This window comes from Delphinapterus leucas, chromosome 4 (assembly GCF_059928025.1).
Source record: "Delphinapterus leucas isolate spDelLeu-1000000601 "Yukka" chromosome 4, BTC_Dleu_Yukka2, whole genome shotgun sequence".
Lineage (NCBI taxonomy): Eukaryota > Metazoa > Chordata > Mammalia > Artiodactyla > Monodontidae > Delphinapterus > Delphinapterus leucas.
Window position 1 is genome coordinate 13,367,496 of NC_143132.1, and position 20,525 is coordinate 13,388,020.

The 20,525-nt window shown below is 46.7% G+C and overlaps 1 pseudogene across 1 annotated transcript in view; it reads left to right on the forward strand.

The window, feature by feature from the left end:
• LOC115802338 (small ubiquitin-related modifier 2 pseudogene) overlaps positions 1–20,525 on the forward strand; it is a 296,470-nt pseudogene that overhangs the window by 27,682 nt on the left and 248,263 nt on the right. The window contains exon 2 of the transcript XR_016392965.1: positions 9,637–9,775. The product of XR_016392965.1 is annotated as a small ubiquitin-related modifier 2 pseudogene (transcript). The remainder of the gene's footprint in view (positions 1–9,636; positions 9,776–20,525) is intronic.

Below are 20,525 nucleotides of genomic sequence, written 5' to 3' on the forward strand. Positions count from 1 at the left end.
TTTTTCTGGTAATTGTTTTTGATTCTCAACTCTTTCTCCTCATTTTGAGGAGGGTTCCCCCCCCCACCCCGGTTGTTTGTCTGTCCCCTTGCCTTGGAGTCCCTGAAATATTCCACAGCTCTGTCCCTGCCAACTCTGCAGAAGTGCTGCCATTGCTCAGAGCCTGTTCACAGCCAAGTGGGAGAGTTTCTCCACAAACTGCCATTTCAGTGAAAACAGAAAATAAAACGCAACCAAGCACGTTACAAGGGGGAGGCAGTGTTGGGTTCCTTGGCTGTGAGGCGGCCTGATTTGCCTGGCCCGTCCTATCTGACCTTGACTTTCTTTGTATTGGTCTGGCCTGCTAGTTTGCATACTGAGGCTTCCTTGGTCTTTTCTCTGTAACTGAAGGTTTGTCATGACTGGGAAAATGTCCTGCCTTCCCAAGTCCTCTTCTGAACGCTCTTTCACCCCACTCCTAACATCTGTCCTTAGGGAAGAGAGCCTTGGTTAAACAAATTCTTTACTAAGAAGTTGTTTTTAATATTGTCATTCCTCCCAGGTGACTTTGCGTGTTCCGAGAGGGCTGATGTGTTTCCCAACACTACGTGCCGATGAATCACCTGGAGCATTTATTGGGCTGTAGATTCAGACTCAGTGTGTCTGGGATAAGGCCTCCCCGAGACCCTGCATTTCTGACACTGGGCGGTGATGTTGCTGCTGGCCCATGGACCTCACTTTGAGTAGCCAGGCTATAGACGAACACTGAATGGGTGAATGGTTATGAGGAACACTACTGGAATGGGTATTAGTCAGGGTTCTCCAAAGAAACAAACCAGTAGGAGATATCTATATTTATATAGATCGATATAGATATATGAAGAGATCTATTATAAGAAACCGGCTCATGTGATCATGGAAGCTGAGAAGTCCCAAGATCTGTAATTGGCAGGCTGGGACCCAAGAAGAACTGGTGTTTCAGTTTGAGTCTGAAGGCAGGAAAGGACCCATGTCTCAGGGAATTCCCTGGTGGTCCAGTGGTTAGGACTCTGTGCTTTCACTGTGGAGGGTATAGGTTCGATCCCTGGTTGGGGAACTAAGATCCCCCAAGCTGCGTGGTGGGGCCAGAAGAAAAAAAAAAAAAGACTCATGTCTCAGTTCACATCATCAGGCAGGAGGAATTCTCTCTTACTCACAGGAGGGTCAGCCTTCTGGTTCTATTCAGGCCTTCAACTGACTGAGTGAGGCCCCCTCACATTAGCCAGGGCAATCTGCTTTACTCAGTCTACTGATTCAAACGTTAACCTCCTCCAGAAACACCTTCACAGACATACCTAGACCAAATGTTTGGACATCCCCCCCACCCTCATGCCCTCGTCAAGTTGACACATAAAATGAACCCTCACAGGATGGGAGTGTGTATCCTCCTCTGGGGTTTTCGTGGCCCCTGGGCTGTCCTGGCTCGTCTTCTTGGAATTCTCTAGTGAGAAGATCCAAGTGTGTCCCCTTGTAAGCTGAGTGCTCATTGCTGCAGCTCATCTAAAAGCTCTCAAGGGCATCTCTCTACATGACACCTGGCTATGCTCCATCCATTCTGGCGTATAAAGGACAAATGCTACTTTACCTTTATGTTCAACCCCTTAATTTAGTTATACTGAGTGCCTGCTCTGGGAAAGGTACAAACTGGGGGTCAGGGAGGACCAAGGGTGAGACACCCCAGAGTGGCAGGGGTGTAGAAGGGACAGGCTACTTAATTTGTAGGGCCCAGAGCAAAAGGGAAATTGCAGGCTTGTGGTTCAAAAATTAGGATTTTTTGCTTGCCAGTGCAGGGAACACGGGTTCGAACCCTGGTCCGGGAAGATCCCACATGCCACGGAGCAACTAGACCCGTGCGCCACAACTACTGAGACTGTGCTCTGGAGCCCGCGAGCCACAACTACTGAAGCCCACGTGCCACAACTACTGAAGCCTGTGTGCCGTAACAACTGAGTCTTCGTGCCACAGCAGCTGAAGCCCACATGCCTAGAGCAACAAGAGAATCCACCGCAATGAGAAGCCTGTGCACCGCAAGGAAGAGTAGCCCCCGCTTGCCGTAACTAGAGAAAGCCTGTGTGCAGCAACGAAGACCCAATGCAGCAAAAAAAAAAAAAAAAAAAAAAAATTTAGGATTTTTAAAGGCAGCATTGACAGAGCAATAAACCAAGTATGGGGCCCTTCTGAGTGCAGGACCCTGTGGGAGTGCACGGGTCATATGCCCGTGAAGCTGGTCCTGGGTATTGGGGAAGGAGGGAGGAAACAATATGGTGGAAGGAGCGGAGGGAGAGTCAGCTTAGGGGCCAGATGGAAACGCTGGCCTATTGATTTGTGCCTCTTTTTCTGTGTGTGTGTGTGTTATTGTTTTTTGTAGTCAATGTGTATTTTAAAATTATTTATTTATTTATTTTTATTTTTTGGCCACTCTGTCTGGCATGTGGGATCTTAATTCCCTGATCAGGGATCAAACACATGCCCCCTGCACTGGAAGCGTGGAGTCTTAACCACTGGACTGCCAGGGAAGTCCCAATTTGTGCCCCTTTAAGTTTTCTTCCTTCCCTCCCTCCCTTCCTTCTTTCCTCCCCTCCCCTTTTATTTTCAATAAATTTATTTAATTAATTTATTTTTGGCTGTGTTGGGTCTTTGTTGCTGCGTGTGGGCATTCTTTAGTTGTGGCGAGAGGGTGCTACTCTTCATTGCAGTGCACGGGCTTCTCATTGTGGTGGCTTCTCTTGTTGCAGAGCACGGGCTCTAGGCACTCGGGCTTCAGTAGTTGTGGCATGCGGGCTCAGTAGTTGTGGCACACAGGCTTAGTTGCTCCGTGGCATGTGGGATCTTCCCAGACCAGGGCTCGAACTCATGTTCCCTGCATTGGCAGGTGGATTCTTAACCACTACGCTATCAGGGAAGTCCCTAGGTTAGGTTTTAAAGTCATCTTCCAGCTGTTTCTCATAGCTCTAGAGGAATGATTCTCAAAAGGAAACCATCCCAAGAATGGCTTACCAGGAGGCAGAGATTCCACTTTCTCTGAACCTATTGTCAGGGCCTTGGTATTCATGCGTGACCTGGCTGATTGGTTAGAGAAATGCTCAGGAAGATATAAAACAGAGGTCCCTGCTAGTAAAATATGACTAACTAGAACTTTCTTGTTCTAGATTTTAACTCAAACTGTCTACTAATCTTTGAGGCAATCTGTCAGGTGAAGGGGGTTCTTGGCAAGAGATTGAGGATGAGTCAGAGCAAACTCACAACAGCTGCTTTGGAAAACCACTCACCTCTCTCTTGGTGGGTTCCCAAGTAAATGATAACACAACCAGTAAGTGCTTTTGTGACAAATATATATATTTTTTTATTTTTATTTTTGTCACGCCACACGGCATGCAGGATCCTAGTTCCCCAACCAGGGATCAAACCCGTGCCCCCTGCAGTGGAAGCACAGAGTCTTAACCACAGGACTGCCAGGGAAGTCGTGAGATATGTGTCTTTTTAATAAGCTGCCTCATGTCCTTTTAAAAAGAGGTCATCCACAAATAAATGACAGAAAAGAAAATAAGTGCCAAAGTCCTCGTTTTAGGAAACACAGGAGGCTAATTCATTCATTCTGTAAATATTTACTGAGCAATTACTTTGTGCCAGGCTCAGTTCTAGACACCACAGCAGGATTACAGCAGGAAATGAAAGAGACCACAGCCCCGCCCTCTGGGAGCATCAGTTCGAATGGAAGGTGGAGGTAGAAACAGAGGCTGCTGCAGGGCTGCCTAGAGAGGAGGGTGTGGGCTTATCTCTGTGGTTTAGATACGGCGAGATAGTGAGAAAGGCCATTTTCTGTGACTTAGCTATGACCGTATTTAGTGAGGCTTTCAGTAAGTGATGGGGAAGAAAATGTTGACTTGTAGTTGAAATTAGGGTCATGAACTAGAAATATAACTTCTGTGGGTTCTTTTATCCTAAACCCTTAATTCTACCCTTAAAACTCCACTTTTTAAAAATTTTTTATTGCCAATGCTGTGTTCTTTTGAGATGTCAACGGTGCCCTCAGGAGATGGGACGCCAGATGGCACTTGTCTGTGTTTTAATCAAAACACCCCCCATTCTCTTCGCCACGGTGTGAAGCAGCAGCTTTCTGTGCTGAGCAGAGACAAGAAACAGTACAGATACCTGTAATAGCTTTTTTGATTTCAAGGGCAAGAAATGTACCCAAAGGCTAGGTCAGCCTAATTTCATTAACTTCAGTGGTGACACCATTATTGTGGGAACAAACCCTCCCATAGTCAGCCCTGAGCAGATTCTGAGAGGCAAAGTCCTAACGTGTTGATACAGGTGGGGCTGAGGGAGAGAACGATTGACGAAAAGCCCCAAATGGTGGTTTCCTATGTATCCATCTCCCCTTTATGGGCAGGGCTAAGCATTTCTCTTCTACTGTCTCCTTCATGGTTTTCAACCACTTAATGAAATGTTATTATCCAATTTAAAAAATTAGGAAACTGTGGGTCAGAGAGTTTAGTTAACTTAGCTAAGCCCAATAGCTAACTTATATGAGTGCATACTATGTGCTGTGCGACTTCTTTTTAATCCCTTCAACATCCTTGTGGATTAGGTGGTATTACTCCTGTTTTGCAGAATGAAAAAGCGAGGCTTACAAAAGATTAAATAACTTGCACAAGGCTCTGGAGCTGGAAAGCGGTGGAGCTTGGATTCAAACCAGCCAGTGTAACTCCAGGGTTTTTCCTCTCCACCGCTTTTCCGATTTCTTAGGAGCAGAAAGAGCTATGCCCAAGGCAATCAGATGGCCACTCTGAGGACTCATCTGAAGCTGTCTTGCAACCATGTTACCTCCTTAACAGGAGGGCCATGATGGCAGTAGACCTCAGTGAGGCAGAGAAGAAATAATTTTGGGGGGGAGGGGAGTTACAAGTGACAGATACTCATTATATTATTTAATTATAATTTCAGCTGCTGTACCAGAAACCCAAGTATCAGAGGCATAATAAAACAAAGATTGCTTTCTCTGACATGCAATAGTCTTGGTGTTGGCGTGTGTGTGTGTGTGTGTGTGTGTGTTTCTCATATATATATTCCCCTTCCAAGATGGTGGCTTGTAATAGGTTAAGAAACTGCTCTTTCTCCTGGGATGAAAAGCTTCACAAAGGAATGACTCTCCATTGAGAAGTTTGGGCAAGGTCTTGGCTGAGATTAGGTCTTTCTTTGAAAGTGTGTCTTTTGGAAAATCTCTCAAACTTCACTCAACATTCTTGCAATACCCATTATGGGACCTGGGGACATATCACTCTGAGATCTGCTATCCTAACCATTCTTCTCAAACTGATGTTTTAGAAACATTTCGGATCTTTAAAGCTCTTGCTTCTTTTTTTTGCGCCTCTATAATTCATTGATTAAGTATTTTTGAGAGCCCCAAATGTGCCAGGTACGGTGCTAGGCACTGGGATACAGCAGAGAGCAAGATAGCTAAGAATCTGGATCCAGTGAAGTGCTGTGCTGGTGGAGGAGACCATAATTAACTGGCAGTTTCAGCCTCCTTTAATACAGGGGTTGGTGGGAGGACTGGGGGTAGGAGATATGGGTGCCTGACCTTAACTGGATTCGGCAGGTTTCCAGTATCTACAAGACTGTATGCTGCAGTTGGAGTTCAGCAAAAGTCTGCTGCATGGATGCACTGGCTGTTAAGCTAGGATCTGGAGAATGGGTGGGAATTAGTCAAGTGAAGGGAAAGTATGAGGGTGGGGTGGGGAGTGGGGTGGGCTCTGGGCAAAAGGAGGAGACCCAGAAGGGAGACAGCACAATGAGATTTTTCTGTTTAGAAGGATGATTTTGCAAAGTGGAAAGTGTGGAGAGTAGATTTCAGGAGGCAAGGCCCGGGGTGGAAAGAGATGGGAGACCTTTGATGCGGTTGGGGGAGAAAGCATTGGGGAAGAGGGCGTGGATTTAGGAGGAGGCTAGAAGAGATGGGAGAAGGACGAGGGAAGAGAGGTCAAGGATGACTTCCAGTGTTCCAGTTGAGTTTTATGCTCTAGGACACAGGCATTTCTTTTTGCGGATTCTTTTTGTTTTCAGCCAGATAACCCCAGGGGCACAGGCCTCCCCCCTCCCTCACGGCGACTGGGCCCACTGAATCAGGTTGTGGTCAATATTCACCCCAGCCTTTGTTCTTAATGGTGGTGTCCAGAGCTCTTAAGGCGAGGAGGAAGCACTGATGGGTGTGGGGAAGAGATTTCGTTAGCGTCTCTACTGCCGGAGTCCGGGTTTCCTCTTCCTCACAATCTCGCCAAAGGTAAATGGCAAACATCGTTTCCGGATTTTACAGAAGAGACCAGGAGGCAGGTCTGTGTGAATTTAGCCCGAGTCGCATACTGCTCAGTAGGTGAATGTGAGCCTGTGATTTCAAGTGTACTTGCTGGGCAAGATGAGTCAACCCGGTGAGTCCTGGGCTCCCCAGGATTCGGTTAAGGCCACCGTGCCCTACCTGGAGCTTGGTTAGCGTCTAACACCTCCCAGCATCCACAGGAAGGGATTACCTTAGGGTTTTTTCTTCTCGTCCAAAAGTTCCTGTCTCCCCCTAGAGTCAGGCACACGCCTCCCAAGCCAGACCACGTGTCGCAGGTACAACGTTTTTTGGCTCGTCCCCTCCCCCCGTTCCGTTCTTCTTTCCTCTCCGCCTTAGGTGGCAGGAAAATCCTTTACCTCGGACCAATCCCACTGAAACCGAGCCGCGCGCGCGCGCGCGCGCCAACTCGAGCTCCTTCTCTCTACGTCATTGGCCACCTCTACCTATGCACAGTGACAGGCAGCTTCGCGGACCTATTGCGGGAGGAGGCGGAGGCCGCTCGGCCCTCCCAGAGCTGCTTTGTTAGGGGCTTCTTCGCTGTTCCCCAGCCACCGCGCCTCCGCTGCCTTCCCCTGCTCTCCCCAAGCCGCGCCGCCGGAGCCTAGTGGGAAGGCAATCCCGGCGTGCGTGGCGGGGGAACCTCTCCGGCCGCGTGCCGCGGGCGGGGATGCAGCCCGGGTGCCCAGCGTGCGCCTGTTGTCACTCTCCAGCCCAACTCCGAACGCCCCGCTCATGTGTCCGCCGTCTCTGATTGGCTGTCCGGAGGCGGAGCGATTGTCAGGCGGACCAATCGGAACTCGGTTTCCCACGGGCTTCCACGGACCCGCCCCCTAGGCGGCTGGCGGAGGCACCCTGACAGCTCCCATTGGCAGACTGGCTAAGGGGCCGAAGCGAGGCCGGGCAGAGCAGCGCCGCCGCCGTCGGGCGCGCAGCTCTGCAGCGCCGCGAACGCCTCTGTGTCCGCAGCCCCCGGAGCCCCGCGGCCCCGCATTGTCCCTGTCCCCCTGGCGGAGATCCGGGACGAACGTCGCGGGTGAGTACCGCGAGCCTGGGGAGTGCCGGCCGGCCGGCTGGAGCCGCCCCGAGGGACGGCAGTGAGGACGCCCGGAGCCTCTCTGCCCGTGACGGGCACGTCCTGACCCCAGTCTCCGGCACATTGGGGCTCCCGGCGGGTCCTAGCTCCCCCCGATTGGGATTTACTCGTATTGTTTTGGCGATCCCACACTTGGGAGGTGGGGAGCTGGCGAGGGGAGGCAAGGGGAGACATCCTTCGCTCGAGGGAGCAGTCAGGAGGGAGACGAGACAGTGGCTCCCAGGTGAGGTGCCTGGCGCCGAATGGAAGTGACAGTGTCCAGGCTTTGGCATTCGGTCTTCCCGGCAGCAGGAGGTCAGCGTTGACCTGCGGCGGCGGCGGCACTTTGTATTTGTCGGCTGATTTTTGTCAACTTCGGGGAGGGCGTGCGTGTGCTTGCGTGTGTCTCTCTGTGTGTGTCTCCGTCCCTGACTTGGGCACCTCCAGGCCTGGGTTTTCGGCGACGCTGACTGGGCGGTCACCTTGGCTATCCGTGTCACGCTCGGTACCCGACTCACGGGGCGGAGAGCCTGGGGGTTGGCGCACAGGGCCGGGGACCCGCCGCAGACCTGGGAGGGGACATTTAAAGCGGCCTCCTGCGCGAGCGCAGACAATGACTCGTCCGGGCGCGGGATCCTGGGGGCTGTGCGTGGGGTCCCCGCGCCGGATCGCCGTCCCGCCTAGCTCTCTTGCAGGCTCGGCCGCTCGGATGATGCTGCGCTGCGCCGCTCCGCTCATCGGCCAGCTGGGGACCCGCGTGGGGCCCGCTTTTGTTTACAGACCTCGCCATTGGGCGAGAGCTGCGCGCTGCGCTCCCCCGGCTGCCGCCGCGAGCCCCCCTCCGAGCTGGGAGAAGTTGGTGCATGCTGTCAGGTGACGCCCCCTCCCCGGGCCTCCTGGCGAGATGCTGCGGGGAATAGACGCCCAGACGGCGCCTTCGTGCCCAGTCCCCGCTGCGCACTGCATTCCCAGGCTCCCTACACCCAGAGGCCCTCTCGCATTGGCGGCCGTCGGGGCGCTGACTAAGCCACGCTCACCTCCCTTCCAGTGGCATCCTCTGGGCTCGTTCCCAAGCCGGTCCAGGTGGATTCCGAGTCTGCCTTTTCCTGCGTGTTGGCAAGTCTTGAAGGACGCGCGCGAGCCCTTGGGGACGCTGGCCAATACGTGCCCGTTTCAGTGGTACCCACGCAGCCCCGCGGAGCAGCTGTGGGGCATTCTTCACTCAGAGCGGATCGGGTTACCCACGCGTGCTGACTTGGCGTCCACTTTGTTTGAGCTGGAACAGAGGTTGAGAGCCTGGGCGCTGAGGTCAAAAACCCTGCTCCCGGTGCCTGCTCAGTGTCACTCACGAGCTGGGTGATCTGTTCCAGACCGAGCTACTTAATCGCCCTGCGTCTCAGTTTCCGGGTCTGTAAAGTGGGGATAATGTGTATCCCTATTTGTGGGAGTGGGAGTGGGAGTTAAACGACAATATAAATCAACTGGCGCAGTGACTGCTACGTACGAAACACTGGAACAATGTTTCCCTGTTAGAGGGAATCTGTTGCAGAGGATGGCCCCCTTGTCTCTTCCCCTTCCTGCAGTTTTCCGTTCTCCCAACTCCTATTTTATTTTAAAAAGCATGAAGGATTGCTGTTTTCAGCTTCAAACAGGGCTTGGTTTACTTGCTCTTAGGTTTCACTCTACTTATCTAATCGCTTACAGCGCCTTTCTTTTGTATTTGAATTTCCATTAGGTTTTAGTTTCTTCTTCCTTCCTTCTTCCTTAAGGCTCTGCTGAGACCCAGGCCTGGGTTTGGAGGAGGAAACCTTGTCCAGGTGGGAAGTGGTTGCCGCTGAACCAATGGCCGCTGTGCAAAGTGAATAATACCCGGATGGAGGGAGGTTTGAACAAAGAGATACCTGGAGGCTGGGAGGGAATACTTCCTGGTAGAAGTGAAATTTGAGCTGTGTCTTGTAGCAGAAGTTTGGTAAATCGCTGGTTTCTAGAATATGCTCTTTTGTACCCCACCGTAAAACTCCGCCAGGGAGGTTGTCTTGGAGTGGTAAACAACGAAGTTCCTAGGTAATTATCTTTGAATAGAAGAGAAATATACCTTAGAAGGAGGCTGTTGTCTAACTAGGGAAAGTAGAAGAGGAGAATTGATTTCATTGAATATCTTCAAAATGCTGTCAATGTGTTTTGACTTGTTTTTCCTTTGCTCCATCAGCACTGCTGATTTCCTTCAGGCAAAGAGAGAAGCCAGTTTCAGACAGGAAAAACGAAAACAAGAAAAGCCCCTCCATAACCTATAATCAGATGAATAAATAGTTTGAAAAAGACCATCTCAGGCTTGGCTACAGAATAAGGTACTGAAAAAAAATGCTTCTCGTTACAACACCCTTTTGCCTGTTGGAGCAAATAATTGAGTTGGGTCAATAACACCTCATTGAACGTAGATCCCAGGGGCCTTTACCGACCAAAACAATCAAGCAAGCAAACAAACAAGAAGTAGGTGAGGGACTTGCAGTTTGTCCAGTGGGAGATAAGCCCACAGGGAATGTTCCCCATACCCTCTGCTCCCCTGGGCCTACCTCAGTCACCCCAAGTGGAGGCTGCCTCATACAAGCTACGGGGTCAGTAGCATTATTGCTGGATGCCAGTGGATAAATGTGATAACCTATTTATTTAAAATCCCAGTCGCAGGGCTTTCCTGGTGGCGCAGTGGTTGAGAATCTGCCTGCCAATGCAGGGGACACGGGTTCGAGCCCTGGTCTGGGAAGATCCCACATGCCTCGGAGCAACTAAGCCCGTGCGCCACAACTACTGAGCCTGCGTGCCTGGAGCCTGTGCTCCGCAACAAGAGAGGCCGCGATGGTGAGAAGCCCGCGCACCACAGTGAAGAGTGGCCCCCGCTTGCCGCAACTAGAGAAAGCCCTGGCACAGAAACAAAAGACCCAACACAGCCAAAAATAAATAAATTAATAAAAAAATAAAATAAAATCCCAGTCGCAGAAATGATTCTGATCCTTCCTGCACTTGTTCTGGGAATTCTCTGGCCCTTAGGGATGCTTGAAGGCAGCTTTGCCCCCTGCTGCTGCCTGGGGATCAAATCAGTTGGGGGCCTGGACTTAAAAGGGAGCACGTGGTCAGGAAATCTCATTAGCCCGACCATTTAACTGCACTCTAATGCACATCCAAAGAGCTAGGACAAAGACTTCCTCTCCTTTCCCCCTGCAGTTGTCTCTCCCAGGTCCCCACTCCTCCCCTCCCCGTCTAAGACCAGAAAGAAGACTTGGTGCTGGCCTGTCTCCCCCATGTTCCACACCAAATTCCTGGAGTTCTGGCGAGCGGTCAGTACCCCGGGCGTTCTGGAGCGCCTGGGCGGAAATTTCTCCCCAGAGCTTTGCTGAGGGCCTGCTAGGTGCGCGTGGTAACACCTCTCCTTTCCCTTCCGCAATGCAAGGAGGTTACTTACTGCCTGAAGGAGACGCGTATTGTGAGACAGCACTTTAATAGATGCAAACTTCAAGCCTATGCTTTCCCAAATGAGGAATGCAGGTAAGAGCGTGGGAATCACATCCAAGCCTTGCCTAGAAGCCAGTGATGGCAGGGAGCTTCTGCCTGAGAGTCAGGTGGCTTGAGGGTGAGAAGGCAGAGAGAATTTGGTTCCTGTGGGCAGTGTACAGAGGGTCCTGTGGAATTCCTGAATCCCTAGGTGCAGGCTTGTGGATGAGAAAGAGCCTTATTTTCACTGTGTCCAGTCATTTGGACTCCTGTATCTAAAACAGTGTTTCACTGGGGATGTGTGTGTGTTTATACATATATGTATATATACATATTCATTTTCCTTTCTAAATTAAGCAAATGGGTAGAGTGTATGTTTCCATGTCCCCCTTCTTTCCCGCCCCCCCCCACTATGGGACCAGAAGAAACAGATTTGCAAGGCCCCCAGCCAAATTCTTCTGTTTTTCACAATTCTAAACTTCGGGTCACTTCATCTCTAAATATTTAGTTTTATATAATAATTCCTGTGTTTTAAAAAAAAACTATCATCATTGTAGGCCAAATCACTTATTTAAATTTCTTTTTTTTTAATTAAATAAAGGAGGCATTCAAAAAATAAAGCAATACTCAGCCAGGAACAGAGTTTTTGGAAAATAAAACAATGCTCTAGTGTAAAAGGTACAAAATATTAAGTTAGGTGGGTTTTCCCCTTCCATCCCCTTCCCACCCTCCACACCCCTCTAGCCTAAGACTTTCATTGTTCCTGTGGTCTCCAGGGACCTCATTAAGACATTCACAAAGGCCTAGACTGTGGGTATGGAGCGATTCCTCCTGGACTCGTGTGAGATTCTTCTAGAAGACCTTGGAGCTCTTGCTAGGTGGAGAGAGATTCTTCCCTCGTCGGGCCGAGGCTGAGCTCAGAGCCTTGCGTTTGGCTGCAAGTGGGGTCTCAGTTCACTGAAATAGCAGCAAAAAAAAAAACCAAAAACCTGGCACAATATAAGAGCCAATCAATTGTGTGCATCCAAAGGATGCTGAACAAAGAGTGATGATTCAGTGAAGAGCCATGTGGGAGGGAAGGTGCTTTCAGTTGAGCGCGTCCTCAGTTTCTGAATGGGCCAAGGCCCTTTGAACCTTGGTGCTGTCGCAGAGTTTCTTTCCATAAAGAGAGACTTGGATGTAGCATTTTGGAGCCAAGCAAGAAGGTACCGCGTGTGTTCTGGCTCGGGCCACTTTGAATTCATGAAGGAGGAGAAATGAAAGGAAGGAGGAAAGTGTCTTTGGTTAAAAAACAAAACAAAACAATATCCCCCTGTATTATTTAATTCCAGCTTCTACAGAAGGATTTTATTAAAGACCAAGGGATGAGTATAGAGGTGAGTGTACAGGTGTGTGAGGAGATGCATGATTGGGAGACAGTGGACCTGGGACCAAGCTTGGCTTGGGATGGGCAGGGAGTGGATGGGGGATAGGCGAAGGAGATTCAGTTGCTTGTCCTTAAAAACCCCAAACACAGTTCTCTGTGGCTGTGGAGGAGACAGGATACCCTGCCTAACCGCCTTCCTCCTGGGCCAGGAGATGCTCACCTCGTAAACACAGATCCATTCTAGTTCCTGCTCCTGGCTTCCTCTGCCCTCTGCGGAGGGGATAATGAGCCCTGGAAAGTCACCAGGTCAACTCTGGGGGACGGGTGGTCAGGGGGAGTCCTGGGTTTGGGAATCCTCCCTGTGGAGCTGTCAGGACCACGGAAGTGGAGTGGATGGGGTTTTCCGCTTGCTTTTCAGAAGAGAAGGTGGGCCTCAGGTCTGCAGGTTGAATCTGAGGGGCCCTCAGGAGGGGGTCTGCTTTGCCTCCCCTTTCCGCCAGCCACGTTGGTGGCCCCCTGGGTCTTTGCGGGAGAGATTCCAGCCCAAAGCCTGACCATCCCAGGGTTTCTCAGATCCTGGGGACAAGATCTCTTATGACCCAACTGCATCTCCTGTGCAGGGCACAGAGCGCTTGGCCGCATTCTGGGCAAAAGAAGATTTTGAGCAGGAATATCTAGGAGAGTCAGGAACTCATTAGCTCGTTCCCACTTGATTTGGGGGCAGTGTTTTAGAGGTTCAGGACTGTGGTTTATTCTCGCCATGACATTCAGATGTGCATTTTGGTTTTTCTGGACTTAACAGGAGCCTGACCTAACTACTGAGCTAATGTGTTAGTTTTGGTCTCTTTTGCAAAATGTTCATCTTTTTTTTGGCTGCACGGCATGGCTAGTGGAATCTAAGTTCCCTGACCAGGGATTCAACCCGGGCCCTCGGCAGTGAAAGTGTCGAGTCCTAACCCCTGGACTACCAGTTCCCCCAAATGTGCACCTTGATCTCCTCACACACACAAGGATATCCATGGGGAGTGGGAATGTGGGGGGCAAGTTCTTTATCGTGCTGTAGCCCCCTGGGTTCTGATAACCATGGAGTCCCTTTCCATACCTGTAAGGCCCCTAGATCTCTGGGGTACCCTGGTCACTCCTGGTCATGCCTGTTGCTTGGCTTCATGACTAATTCTACAATCTGACATTCTCAGCCCCAGTTTGGCTGCCTGGAATCTTGAGTTCCAAGTGTCAGAATTGTAACCCTGATTATGTTTAAGTAACTGTGTAGTATACTTTCCCAGTTGGGAAATCCTGCTGTGTCCTGAGAATGCCCTATGTGCTTTCTTTCATTGAAAAAGTCTTTGGATCCAAAAGTTGTTAGGACTTTTGAATATTCTTGCCATGGTGAAGCTTTGACCTTATGATGCTTCTTAACTGCCACAGAGAGGGTAGGGGCTCTGTATGTTTTTCTTGTTCTCTTAAGGATCTAACATACATTTCCAAACTGCCTAACTAGGGATGCAGTCCTTGGCTAGGAAACTTGAGTCAATTTTGCTGTAATATATTGAAATCACAGTTTCACTCAGTGATGATGACCCATTTCAGTATTTTTCCTGACGTCAAGTATATTCTTATTTCACGTGGATTCTTCGACTCAAGTAATGCCAAGTTTGATTTGTTTCTGAAAACGGTGTGCAAAGCAATGATTCCATGTAGTATTAACAAACTAATAGGATAGATGAGCTTGTCGTGAAAAACATGTTCTGTTCCCATTTTGGTTTTTTTTTCCGCCCACTCCTGTACTCTCCAGAAATAATCACTTTTGTTCATTTTTGTTTTTAGTTCTACAGGTTGTCTTTATATCACTAAATAATCTGTTTATGCCACTTTTATTTATTGACTTCCTGTTATGATAAATCACAATTTAGCTTACTTATTGCTTCTTATTTCCTTTATTCTCCAGATTTTTATGATTATATTTATAGTTCAATCTTTGTTACTTATATGGACTCATTTAGTTCCATCAACCAATGACAGGGACCCTTACCTCCTTCCCCTTTGTAAAATGAGAATATCAGTGTCCTGACCTATCTTTCCTCTCCCCTTCCCTTCCTGTTATACCTACAGCTTCTGTCAGATGTCAGGGTTGGTGAGATTGTGTTCTATAAGCATGATAAGCACGATGAAGTCTTCTGTGCCTTGTCTATTTTTTGTTTTGAAAATGGCTTTATTAAGATATGATTTACATACTATGCAATTCAGTTCTTTAAAGTGTACAGTTCAGTGGGTTTTGGTATATTTACAGAGTTTAGCAGCCATCACTGTAATCAATTTTAGAACATTTTCATCAACTCCAAAGGAAACCCACATCCGTTATCACTTGCTTCGCTTCCATACCCATCCCGCCAGCCTCCAGTAACCACTAATCTATATTCCGTCTCTGTAGATTTGCCTACTCTGGACATTACATATAAATGGAATCATATAATATGTGGTCTTTTGTGACTATCTTCTATCAGCATAATGTTTTCAAGGGTCTTCCATATTGTGGCATGTCAGTACTTCATTACTTTTTATTGATGAACAATATTTCATTGTATGGATATACCACATTTTATTTATATTCATTCATCAGTTGATGGGCATTTGGGTTATTTCCACCTGTTGACTATTGTGATTAGTTGCTGCTGTAAACGTCAGTGTACAAATACTTGTTTGAATACTTGTTTTAAATTCTTTTTGGTATATACCTAGGAGTGGAATTGCTGGGTCATGTGGTAATTCTATGTTTAAACTTCTGAGGAACTGCTAGATTGTTTTCCAAAGTGACTGTACCATCTTACATTCCCACTAGCAGTGAATGAAGATTCCAATTTCTGCATATCCTTGCATTTATTATTACCTGTTTTTTTGTTTGTAGTCATCCTAGTGGGTGATAGGAGCTATCTCCTTTCAGTTTTGATTTGCATTTCCCTGGTACCTAATAATGATGAGCATCTTTTCATGTGCTCATTGGCTAATTGTGTATTTTCTTTGGATAAATGTCTGTTCAGACCCTTTGTTCATTTTAAAATTTGGTTTCTGTCTCTATTAAATTGTGAGGATTCTTTGCGTATTCTAGATATAAATTCCTTGTCAGATATATGATTTGCAAACATTTTCTTCATTCTGTAGATAATCATTTCACTTTTCTGATGGCATCCTTTACATACTGTTTGCTTTTGAAAAGCTGAAGAGCAATAAAGATGTTTGCTTAGTTATGACTGTCAATAACTGTCAACTTTGCACTCCATAGCCAGGCTATACTAGTTTCATATTTTCTATAGCTATACTGGCATGACTTAAGTTATAGATTGAGAAAAGAAGCACTGGAGAGACATTATATTTTAAATCTCTGATTTCACATTAAAAAAAAAGAACAATACTTTGTTTACTTTAAAAACTGTGTGAATGACTGAGTTATTTAATTTATTTACCAAAGCTGTGGAAGGGTATATTTCCAAGGTAACTTGAAAGGGAGCTGTCTTTGGGTATCAGCTTTTGGGTGATAAATTTTTTTTGTTGGTTGAAATATTTTTATTGTGTTATGTTAGGACAGGGGTTCTTAACTGGGGCCAATTTTGCTCACCAGGCAACATTTGGAAATGTCTGGAGATATTTTTGGTTGTTCTACTGGAGAGGTACCTAGCATCTGCCTAGAAGCAAGGAGGTACCTGGCATCTAGCTGGTACAGGCCAGGTATGTTGCTAACATCCAGCAATGCATGGGGCAGTTCCCCAGGCGAAGAATTATCTGGTCCATAGTCAGTGGTGCTGAGGTTGGGAAACCCTGCATTCAAAAGACACAAATACTGTTAGAGATCTGCCTATTTAAGTTTCTTTACATAGAAAAGGAGCTTATGTTTTGTAGATATTTGGAAGCTAGCTATCTTGAGGCATCAGATTATTTTGGTTATTTTAAACACTTTGGTTATTATTTTAGCTGGAATTAAGTTAATAAAGTGTCTTTCTTTTTTCAGACAGAGTTCTAAAAAATTGGATAATAATTTCAGGCGTTTTGGGCTTCTCAGTGCTTGACTAAGTTCCACTATTTAAAGGCTTCCGGATGTTGCTAATAACTGTTCCCTGAATTCTGCTCTGGTCCCTGTTATGGGAGGGAAAAATATTTGCAGGCTGATAATTATAATGTTCCTCTTCTTAAGCAGTTTGTGGAGCATGAAAAATAGTTTTAGAAAAAATGTTCCAAGTGCAGCGCAAGATCTACTGTGAGGTTTTAGAAAAAGTCTTATGAATGTTGGAATCATTATCTCACCTTGAAACCTCTGATTAGAAATTATTTCAATTCCACAGTTATGCCACTGGAACTTTAACATTTCATCGTCGTTTAAAAAATTAAGCCTCATAACTATGGTTTTCACTTAACCTAAACAATTTAACAATCGAATTGTTTTAAAATTGATTGAGAAAATGAATCCTGTGGGTTTTTTCCTTATTTTTTCCTTCCCTTCTTTGACAGTTAATTGCTTTAATTTGGGGATCGAATGCCTTGAATGCCTGCAACTTTGGTCCTGTGACTGCTCACCAGTTGGATCAAAGCATTTAAATTACCTTAAAGAAAAAGGTTCGTGGGAGCACGTGGCATGATTTCAGCTCAGTTCAAGTAAGAGAACCCAAATGACCTTCTCTTTCTTGGAGGAAACAGGGTCAAAAGCAGATGGACTTTTTTGGTAGGTGCTGCCGATTAGTTGAGGACCTCGGAGTCTTTAGAGGTCCAAGGGAACGGCCTGTCCTTTAAACCAGGACTAGTTAATGTAGCTTATTTGAGTGAGAAGGGCTAAAATTATTCCTCACAGATAGCCTCTGAATTTTAATTGCAGTAATTTGTGTCTTTTTAGCCCGTGATACAGCAGTTCTGGATCCCACCTAAGTTATGAAAAGTGAATTTATAGGCCTGCTAGCAACTAGCAATTGGCCGTGTATAACGTCTGGACATTATTACAGCATATGGACCCAGCTCCTCCAACATTCTGGGGCCCAGCCACAGCTAAGACAGCCAAGGGTTATACGTGCAGGTCTATACATACAGCTCTTTGGGGAGACTGGTACCAAGGGCAGAAGGTATGGTCTTGGTTGCTGTGTTATGGTTGCTAGAAAACCATAATTTGGGAAAAAAGGGAACTCTCCTAAGGAGATAGTAACGTACCTTAAATATTAAGGTTTCCATCATGGAAAAGTTATTTGGTGGGATTCTGAAATGGACAGCTTAATTAGGACATGAGTCAAGTTTGATAGTTTAATGCCCTGAGTATTTCATCTAACTTAAGGATGCTGTGAGAGTCATGTTTTTGAATTTCCTCCTTTAGTTTGAATAAAATCTCTCTGGCCTCTGGCAGTGTTAAAATGGTTAATGGCCTTTGATTACCTGGGCTCACCCTTCTCCATTTTTCTCAGACGTTCTGTGGGTTTTTCCTTACACTTTCTTTGTCTGTCCGGATGATTCTTCCCAAATAACTCATCTTCAAAGTTTTTTTTTTTCTTTAATTATAAAGTATTTCTCTTAAATGCATCGGATACCAATAGTAAATATAGCCAAATAGCAACAACGAATGTCTTTTAGTGTTGAAGGTAAGTGCAAATCTTATTTTCCTAGGCATAATTTTCTCTAACTGAAAGACTTTACAATCAGTACGGGTTAAGAGTATAATCAGAAAAAAATTGCATTAATTAAATTCACATTCATCTTTGGGTAGGTGGCAAGTAGTAGAAACTTAATCTCCCAATTTTTTTTTTTTTTTTGTAATCCACTTACACATGGGGATTAATAGCGAAGTGTCTTCTCAAAAGTTAGGATTTCGGGAAGAATAAAGACTGTGGATTCTGGCCCTGGAAAGAACAAAGATGAGAAAGCCCTTGGGGGCAGCCAAGAATCCCAGTGATTAAATATCAATGGAAGGATTAGCCCCATTGTTGACTGATCCTATCAGGATAGGATTGAACCCAGACCCTCCATCATCAGAGAGTTGTTGACCTTCCAGGGTCGACTGCATCCCTTTCTTTATACTCCTTTCCCCTTGGACAGTAGTCTTACATCCACAGTTCCAGTCACAGTTGTGCCTCATGACCTCAGTTTTTCTCTAGGATTGCTTCCTTGTTCATGAACTAGCCCATCTTCTCTGAAGGTCTTAAAGCACTGATGATTTTCAAGTCAAGCTTAATTCATGTTTGTGCTGGGGCTGCTAGTAAAAGGTGCCTCAAACTGGATGACCTAAGACAATAGACATTTATTCTCTCATAGTGCTGGATGTTCAAAATCAAGATGTTGACAAGGCCATGTTCTCCCCAAAGGTTCCAGGGTAGAATCTTTTCTTGCCTTTTTCAGCTTCTGCTGGCCGTTGGCATTCCTTGTGAATTCCTTGGGCTTGTGATGTCACTCCAGTCTCAGCCTCCTTCTTCACATGGCCATCTTCTCTTGTGGCTGTGTGTCTGTTTCTATCTCTTCCTCTCTCTATTAAGATACAAATTATTGGATGTAGGGCCCATCCTAATCCTATATGACCTCATCTTGACTATGTCTGCAAAGACCCAGTTTCCAAATAAGGTCATAGTCATAGTTACTACAGGTTAGGGCTTAAACATATCTTTTTGGGGGACGCAGTTTAACCCACAAGGATGTCCAACCACTCCATTAGACTGCCTGTTAAAATGACTTAAGAACATGTAATATGGGTGTGTACTTACTGCTGAGAAATGTGACTTTCCTAAAGCTTAGCTCTGATATGTCACCATGTGTTTTAAGCTTTCAAAGACTCTATCTAGTCCTTTGGTCCCAGCCCTGCTTTCTCATTTTATCTCTCAGGCCTCCTTTCTCAAATACTTAGAGCCAGTGAAATAGGAGTCCTGTTTGCCCTGGGATGTATCCTATTCTCATTTTTTTGCATGCGTTGTGTCTAGATCTGGACTGTTCCCATTTTTGCTTGCTCTTCTTCCAGGTCTGGTTGAAATCAGCCATCCTTATGCCGTTTCCTTGATGTTCTAGTGTTTAATGGTTCTTTTATTTTAATTAATTAATTAATTAATTTATTTTTGGCTGTGCCGCACGGCTTGCAGGATCTTAATTCCCTGAACAGGGATCGAACTCGGGCCCCTGCAGTGAAAGTGCTGAGTCCTAACCACTGGACCATCAGGGAATTCCCTAATGGCTCTTTTAGGTGTGTTATCATAGTCTGTCTGTGTCTCTGTGAACACTTTTCCTAGGCTGCAAACTTTTTTTCTCCTGGAAAGTCTTCTCAAAAGTTTGTCATTTGGATTTCACAATCACTTCAAGAAACGTCCTACTAAGCGCACTCTATGGTCAAGAAAAATCGTGGCTTGGAAGGTTCACAATTAGCCCAGAGAAACCAAGTGGAGAAGCCCAGCTGGAAATCTCACTAAATCTTCAGGCACCAAATGACAAGTGATTACCATGGTATTGCAGATTACAGGTCATCATACGCTCCCGATAGACATTGAAGAGAAGCCCCAAAGACAGAACAGTTACCTAGATTTCCTGGGAAGATTTGTGGATTCTGGGATCCCCAGAGGGGACATGAGAATGGGGTTGACCCTAGACTGCAGACTTTTTGAGGGCAGGGTCTCAGCCAAATTGATCTTGGTTTTGCCCATGGCGCCCCTGTGGAGGAGCTCGATATAGGTTAGGATACACTTGCCCCCAGCTTACCACATCAGCAGTCAGGATATATGCATGGTGCTCTGGTCTTTGCCAAGACGGTGGGCTCTGCAAGGTGGCAGCTAAGGGATGAGAAGCCTAAGGTGGTAAAGGCTGTTCTCAGGAGGGACTAGGGACAGGCATATTCCCTAAGGACCCACTGGCAAGGACCCACTGGCAAGAAGGTGTCTTAGTTGCTGGTGAGCAGTGTTCAGCCAGGATGAAGCTGATGCTATAGCAAGAGCGAAAACTAGGCAGCATGCATTCTGAGGGGGAAGATGGGTGGGTGGGTGTCTTAGTTCGAGTTGCTGTAATGAAACAGCATAGGCTGGGTGAATTAAACAGCAGACATTTACTTCTCACAGTCCTGGAGGCTGGAAGTCCTGAGATAGGGGTACCTGAATGGTCAGGTTCTTGGGGAGAGCCCTCTTCCTGGTTGTGGCTTCAACAGCCTTTGAAGATGGTTGGCCTTCAACAATGGCCTTTCCTTGTTGCATGCACACACAGAGAATTCTTCTCTTGTCTTCTTTTTATAAGGACATTATATTTCATCATGG